Below are 8,599 nucleotides of genomic sequence, written 5' to 3' on the forward strand. Positions count from 1 at the left end.
TTTATTGTTGCATCTCATCTCGGCGCAGGCATGGCGGTAAAATGACAATTTGGCGCTACATGTAGCAGGATTGCGTCCTTGGCGCAATTGGCGCAGCACTTCCATCACTGTCAATATGGCTCCAATTTTTTTTTTTTTTTTTTTTTAATAGGCTGTTTAGTGGGACGGTTCTTCGCTTAGCCTCTGCGCCTTTGGTATCAGATGTTGCTAACGTTGTTCCTTTCAATGATGATGATGATAATGCGCCCTCGCAGTTTCGGTTTGCGTAACAGTAGCGGCGCGCAAAATGCCGTTGTACCGTCACGCGCTCTGCTAAGACTTCAAATTTTTTATTGTTGCATCTCATCTCGGCGCAGGCATGGCGGTAAAATGACAATTTGGCGCTACATGTAGCAGGATTGCGTCCTTGGCGCAATTGGCGCAGCACTTCCATCACTGTCAATATGGCTCCAATTTTTTTTTTTTTTTTTTTTTTAATAGGCTGTTTAGTGGGACGGTTCTTCGCTTAGCCTCTGCGCCTTTGGTATCAGATGTTGCTAACGTTGTTCCTTTCAATGATGATGATGATAATGCGCCCTCGCAGTTTCGGTTTGCGTAACAGTAGCGGCGCGCAAAATGCCGTTGTACCGTCACGCGCTCTGCTAAGACTTCAAATTTTTTATTGTTGCATCTCATCTCGGCGCAGGCATGGCGGTAAAATGACAATTTGGCGCTACATGTAGCAGGATTGCGTCCTTGGCGCAATTGGCGCAGCACTTCCATCACTGTCAATATGGCTCCAATTTTTTTTTTTTTTTTTTTTTTTTTTTAATAGGCTGTTTAGTGGGACGGTTCTTCGCTTAGCCTCTGCGCCTTTGGTATCAGATGTTGCTAACGTTGTTCCTTTCAATGATGATGATGATAATGCGCCCTCGCAGTTTCGGTTTGCGTAACAGTAGCGGCGCGCAAAATGCCGTTGTACCGTCACGCGCTCTGCTAAGACTTCAAATTTTTTATTGTTGCATCTCATCTCGGCGCAGGCATGGCGGTAAAATGACAATTTGGCGCTACATGTAGCAGGATTGCGTCCTTGGCGCAATTGGCGCAGCACTTCCATCACTGTCAATATGGCTCCAATTTTTTTTTTTTTTTTTTTTTTTTTTTTAATAGGCTGTTTAGTGGGACGGTTCTTCGCTTAGCCTCTGCGCCTTTGGTATCAGATGTTGCTAACGTTGTTCCTTTCAATGATGATGATGATAATGCGCCCTCGCAGTTTCGGTTTGCGTAACAGTAGCGGCGCGCAAAATGCCGTTGTACCGTCACGCGCTCTGCTAAGACTTCAAATTTTTTATTGTTGCATCTCATCTCGGCGCAGGCATGGCGGTAAAATGACAATTTGGCGCTACATGTAGCAGGATTGCGTCCTTGGCGCAATTGGCGCAGCACTTCCATCACTGTCAATATGGCTCCAATTTTTTTTTTTTTTTTTTTTTTAATAGGCTGTTTAGTGGGACGGTTCTTCGCTTAGCCTCTGCGCCTTTGGTATCAGATGTTGCTAACGTTGTTCCTTTCAATGATGATGATGATAATGCGCCCTCGCAGTTTCGGTTTGCGTAACAGTAGCGGCGCGCAAAATGCCGTTGTACCGTCACGCGCTCTGCTAAGACTTCAAATTTTTTATTGTTGCATCTCATCTCGGCGCAGGCATGGCGGTAAAATGACAATTTGGCGCTACATGTAGCAGGATTGCGTCCTTGGCGCAATTGGCGCAGCACTTCCATCACTGTCAATATGGCTCCAATTTTTTTTTTTTTTTTTTTTTTTTAATAGGCTGTTTAGTGGGACGGTTCTTCGCTTAGCCTCTGCGCCTTTGGTATCAGATGTTGCTAACGTTGTTCCTTTCAATGATGATGATGATAATGCGCCCTCGCAGTTTCGGTTTGCGTAACAGTAGCGGCGCGCAAAATGCCGTTGTACCGTCACGCGCTCTGCTAAGACTTCAAATTTTTTATTGTTGCATCTCATCTCGGCGCAGGCATGGCGGTAAAATGACAATTTGGCGCTACATGTAGCAGGATTGCGTCCTTGGCGCAATTGGCGCAGCACTTCCATCACTGTCAATATGGCTCCAATTTTTTTTTTTTTTTTTTTTTTTTTAATAGGCTGTTTAGTGGGACGGTTCTTCGCTTAGCCTCTGCGCCTTTGGTATCAGATGTTGCTAACGTTGTTCCTTTCAATGATGATGATGATAATGCGCCCTCGCAGTTTCGGTTTGCGTAACAGTAGCGGCGCGCAAAATGCCGTTGTACCGTCACGCGCTCTGCTAAGACTTCAAATTTTTTATTGTTGCATCTCATCTCGGCGCAGGCATGGCGGTAAAATGACAATTTGGCGCTACATGTAGCAGGATTGCGTCCTTGGCGCAATTGGCGCAGCACTTCCATCACTGTCAATATGGCTCCAATTTTTTTTTTTTTTTTTTTTTTAATAGGCTGTTTAGTGGGACGGTTCTTCGCTTAGCCTCTGCGCCTTTGGTATCAGATGTTGCTAACGTTGTTCCTTTCAATGATGATGATGATAATGCGCCCTCGCAGTTTCGGTTTGCGTAACAGTAGCGGCGCGCAAAATGCCGTTGTACCGTCACGCGCTCTGCTAAGACTTCAAATTTTTTATTGTTGCATCTCATCTCGGCGCAGGCATGGCGGTAAAATGACAATTTGGCGCTACATGTAGCAGGATTGCGTCCTTGGCGCAATTGGCGCAGCACTTCCATCACTGTCAATATGGCTCCAATTTTTTTTTTTTTTTTTTTTTTTTAATAGGCTGTTTAGTGGGACGGTTCTTCGCTTAGCCTCTGCGCCTTTGGTATCAGATGTTGCTAACGTTGTTCCTTTCAATGATGATGATGATAATGCGCCCTCGCAGTTTCGGTTTGCGTAACAGTAGCGGCGCGCAAAATGCCGTTGTACCGTCACGCGCTCTGCTAAGACTTCAAATTTTTTATTGTTGCATCTCATCTCGGCGCAGGCATGGCGGTAAAATGACAATTTGGCGCTACATGTAGCAGGATTGCGTCCTTGGCGCAATTGGCGCAGCACTTCCATCACTGTCAATATGGCTCCAATTTTTTTTTTTTTTTTTTTTTTTTTTTTTTTAATAGGCTGTTTAGTGGGACGGTTCTTCGCTTAGCCTCTGCGCCTTTGGTATCAGATGTTGCTAACGTTGTTCCTTTCAATGATGATGATGATAATGCGCCCTCGCAGTTTCGGTTTGCGTAACAGTAGCGGCGCGCAAAATGCCGTTGTACCGTCACGCGCTCTGCTAAGACTTCAAATTTTTTATTGTTGCATCTCATCTCGGCGCAGGCATGGCGGTAAAATGACAATTTGGCGCTACATGTAGCAGGATTGCGTCCTTGGCGCAATTGGCGCAGCACTTCCATCACTGTCAATATGGCTCCAATTTTTTTTTTTTTTTTTTTTTTTAATAGGCTGTTTAGTGGGACGGTTCTTCGCTTAGCCTCTGCGCCTTTGGTATCAGATGTTGCTAACGTTGTTCCTTTCAATGATGATGATGATAATGCGCCCTCGCAGTTTCGGTTTGCGTAACAGTAGCGGCGCGCAAAATGCCGTTGTACCGTCACGCGCTCTGCTAAGACTTCAAATTTTTTATTGTTGCATCTCATCTCGGCGCAGGCATGGCGGTAAAATGACAATTTGGCGCTACATGTAGCAGGATTGCGTCCTTGGCGCAATTGGCGCAGCACTTCCATCACTGTCAATATGGCTCCAATTTTTTTTTTTTTTTTTTTTTTTTAATAGGCTGTTTAGTGGGACGGTTCTTCGCTTAGCCTCTGCGCCTTTGGTATCAGATGTTGCTAACGTTGTTCCTTTCAATGATGATGATGATAATGCGCCCTCGCAGTTTCGGTTTGCGTAACAGTAGCGGCGCGCAAAATGCCGTTGTACCGTCACGCGCTCTGCTAAGACTTCAAATTTTTTATTGTTGCATCTCATCTCGGCGCAGGCATGGCGGTAAAATGACAATTTGGCGCTACATGTAGCAGGATTGCGTCCTTGGCGCAATTGGCGCAGCACTTCCATCACTGTCAATATGGCTCCAATTTTTTTTTTTTTTTTTTTTTTTTTAATAGGCTGTTTAGTGGGACGGTTCTTCGCTTAGCCTCTGCGCCTTTGGTATCAGATGTTGCTAACGTTGTTCCTTTCAATGATGATGATGATAATGCGCCCTCGCAGTTTCGGTTTGCGTAACAGTAGCGGCGCGCAAAATGCCGTTGTACCGTCACGCGCTCTGCTAAGACTTCAAATTTTTTATTGTTGCATCTCATCTCGGCGCAGGCATGGCGGTAAAATGACAATTTGGCGCTACATGTAGCAGGATTGCGTCCTTGGCGCAATTGGCGCAGCACTTCCATCACTGTCAATATGGCTCCAATTTTTTTTTTTTTTTTTTTTTTTAATAGGCTGTTTAGTGGGACGGTTCTTCGCTTAGCCTCTGCGCCTTTGGTATCAGATGTTGCTAACGTTGTTCCTTTCAATGATGATGATGATAATGCGCCCTCGCAGTTTCGGTTTGCGTAACAGTAGCGGCGCGCAAAATGCCGTTGTACCGTCACGCGCTCTGCTAAGACTTCAAATTTTTTATTGTTGCATCTCATCTCGGCGCAGGCATGGCGGTAAAATGACAATTTGGCGCTACATGTAGCAGGATTGCGTCCTTGGCGCAATTGGCGCAGCACTTCCATCACTGTCAATATGGCTCCAATTTTTTTTTTTTTTTTTTTTTTTAATAGGCTGTTTAGTGGGACGGTTCTTCGCTTAGCCTCTGCGCCTTTGGTATCAGATGTTGCTAACGTTGTTCCTTTCAATGATGATGATGATAATGCGCCCTCGCAGTTTCGGTTTGCGTAACAGTAGCGGCGCGCAAAATGCCGTTGTACCGTCACGCGCTCTGCTAAGACTTCAAATTTTTTATTGTTGCATCTCATCTCGGCGCAGGCATGGCGGTAAAATGACAATTTGGCGCTACATGTAGCAGGATTGCGTCCTTGGCGCAATTGGCGCAGCACTTCCATCACTGTCAATATGGCTCCAATTTTTTTTTTTTTTTTTTTTTTAATAGGCTGTTTAGTGGGACGGTTCTTCGCTTAGCCTCTGCGCCTTTGGTATCAGATGTTGCTAACGTTGTTCCTTTCAATGATGATGATGATAATGCGCCCTCGCAGTTTCGGTTTGCGTAACAGTAGCGGCGCGCAAAATGCCGTTGTACCGTCACGCGCTCTGCTAAGACTTCAAATTTTTTATTGTTGCATCTCATCTCGGCGCAGGCATGGCGGTAAAATGACAATTTGGCGCTACATGTAGCAGGATTGCGTCCTTGGCGCAATTGGCGCAGCACTTCCATCACTGTCAATATGGCTCCAATTTTTTTTTTTTTTTTTTTTTTTTAATAGGCTGTTTAGTGGGACGGTTCTTCGCTTAGCCTCTGCGCCTTTGGTATCAGATGTTGCTAACGTTGTTCCTTTCAATGATGATGATGATAATGCGCCCTCGCAGTTTCGGTTTGCGTAACAGTAGCGGCGCGCAAAATGCCGTTGTACCGTCACGCGCTCTGCTAAGACTTCAAATTTTTTATTGTTGCATCTCATCTCGGCGCAGGCATGGCGGTAAAATGACAATTTGGCGCTACATGTAGCAGGATTGCGTCCTTGGCGCAATTGGCGCAGCACTTCCATCACTGTCAATATGGCTCCAATTTTTTTTTTTTTTTTTTTTTTTAATAGGCTGTTTAGTGGGACGGTTCTTCGCTTAGCCTCTGCGCCTTTGGTATCAGATGTTGCTAACGTTGTTCCTTTCAATGATGATGATGATAATGCGCCCTCGCAGTTTCGGTTTGCGTAACAGTAGCGGCGCGCAAAATGCCGTTGTACCGTCACGCGCTCTGCTAAGACTTCAAATTTTTTATTGTTTCATCTCATCTCGGCGCAGGCATGGCGGTAAAATGACAATTTGGCGCTACATGTAGCAGGATTGCGTCCTTGGCGCAATTGGCGCAGCACTTCCATCACTGTCAATATGGCTCCAATTTTTTTTTTTTTTTTTTTTTTTAATAGGCTGTTTAGTGGGACGGTTCTTCGCTTAGCCTCTGCGCCTTTGGTATCAGATGTTGCTAACGTTGTTCCTTTCAATGATGATGATGATAATGCGCCCTCGCAGTTTCGGTTTGCGTAACAGTAGCGGCGCGCAAAATGCCGTTGTACCGTCACGCGCTCTGCTAAGACTTCAAATTTTTTATTGTTGCATCTCATCTCGGCGCAGGCATGGCGGTAAAATGACAATTTGGCGCTACATGTAGCAGGATTGCGTCCTTGGCGCAATTGGCGCAGCACTTCCATCACTGTCAATATGGCTCCAATTTTTTTTTTTTTTTTTTTAATAGGCTGTTTAGTGGGACGGTTCTTCGCTTAGCCTCTGCGCCTTTGGTATCAGATGTTGCTAACGTTGTTCCTTTCAATGATGATGATGATAATGCGCCCTCGCAGTTTCGGTTTGCGTAACAGTAGCGGCGCGCAAAATGCCGTTGTACCGTCACGCGCTCTGCTAAGACTTCAAATTTTTTATTGTTGCATCTCATCTCGGCGCAGGCATGGCGGTAAAATGACAATTTGGCGCTACATGTAGCAGGATTGCGTCCTTGGCGCAATTGGCGCAGCACTTCCATCACTGTCAATATGGCTCCAATTTTTTTTTTTTTTTTTTTTTTTTTTTTTTTAATAGGCTGTTTAGTGGGACGGTTCTTCGCTTAGCCTCTGCGCCTTTGGTATCAGATGTTGCTAACGTTGTTCCTTTCAATGATGATGATGATAATGCGCCCTCGCAGTTTCGGTTTGCGTAACAGTAGCGGCGCGCAAAATGCCGTTGTACCGTCACGCGCTCTGCTAAGACTTCAAATTTTTTATTGTTGCATCTCATCTCGGCGCAGGCATGGCGGTAAAATGACAATTTGGCGCTACATGTAGCAGGATTGCGTCCTTGGCGCAATTGGCGCAGCACTTCCATCACTGTCAATATGGCTCCAATTTTTTTTTTTTTTTTTTTTTTAATAGGCTGTTTAGTGGGACGGTTCTTCGCTTAGCCTCTGCGCCTTTGGTATCAGATGTTGCTAACGTTGTTCCTTTCAATGATGATGATGATAATGCGCCCTCGCAGTTTCGGTTTGCGTAACAGTAGCGGCGCGCAAAATGCCGTTGTACCGTCACGCGCTCTGCTAAGACTTCAAATTTTTTATTGTTGCATCTCATCTCGGCGCAGGCATGGCGGTAAAATGACAATTTGGCGCTACATGTAGCAGGATTGCGTCCTTGGCGCAATTGGCGCAGCACTTCCATCACTGTCAATATGGCTCCAATTTTTTTTTTTTTTTTTTTTTAATAGGCTGTTTAGTGGGACGGTTCTTCGCTTAGCCTCTGCGCCTTTGGTATCAGATGTTGCTAACGTTGTTCCTTTCAATGATGATGATGATAATGCGCCCTCGCAGTTTCGGTTTGCGTAACAGTAGCGGCGCGCAAAATGCCGTTGTACCGTCACGCGCTCTGCTAAGACTTCAAATTTTTTATTGTTGCATCTCATCTCGGCGCAGGCATGGCGGTAAAATGACAATTTGGCGCTACATGTAGCAGGATTGCGTCCTTGGCGCAATTGGCGCAGCACTTCCATCACTGTCAATATGGCTCCAATTTTTTTTTTTTTTTTTTTTTAATAGGCTGTTTAGTGGGACGGTTCTTCGCTTAGCCTCTGCGCCTTTGGTATCAGATGTTGCTAACGTTGTTCCTTTCAATGATGATGATGATAATGCGCCCTCGCAGTTTCGGTTTGCGTAACAGTAGCGGCGCGCAAAATGCCGTTGTACCGTCACGCGCTCTGCTAAGACTTCAAATTTTTTATTGTTGCATCTCATCTCGGCGCAGGCATGGCGGTAAAATGACAATTTGGCGCTACATGTAGCAGGATTGCGTCCTTGGCGCAATTGGCGCAGCACTTCCATCACTGTCAATATGGCTCCAATTTTTTTTTTTTTTTTTTTTTAATAGGCTGTTTAGTGGGACGGTTCTTCGCTTAGCCTCTGCGCCTTTGGTATCAGATGTTGCTAACGTTGTTCCTTTCAATGATGATGATGATAATGCGCCCTCGCAGTTTCGGTTTGCGTAACAGTAGCGGCGCGCAAAATGCCGTTGTACCGTCACGCGCTCTGCTAAGACTTCAAATTTTTTATTGTTGCATCTCATCTCGGCGCAGGCATGGCGGTAAAATGACAATTTGGCGCTACATGTAGCAGGATTGCGTCCTTGGCGCAATTGGCGCAGCACTTCCATCACTGTCAATATGGCTCCAATTTTTTTTTTTTTTTTTTTTTTTTTTTTTAATAGGCTGTTTAGTGGGACGGTTCTTCGCTTAGCCTCTGCGCCTTTGGTATCAGATGTTGCTAACGTTGTTCCTTTCAATGATGATGATGATAATGCGCCCTCGCAGTTTCGGTTTGCGTAACAGTAGCGGCGCGCAAAATGCCGTTGTACCGTCACGCGCTCTGCTAAGACTTCAAA

This window comes from Ixodes scapularis, unplaced genomic scaffold, assembly GCF_016920785.2.
Source record: "Ixodes scapularis isolate PalLabHiFi unplaced genomic scaffold, ASM1692078v2 PGA_scaffold12__126_contigs__length_90152505, whole genome shotgun sequence".
Taxonomy (NCBI): Eukaryota; Metazoa; Arthropoda; class Arachnida; order Ixodida; family Ixodidae; genus Ixodes; species Ixodes scapularis.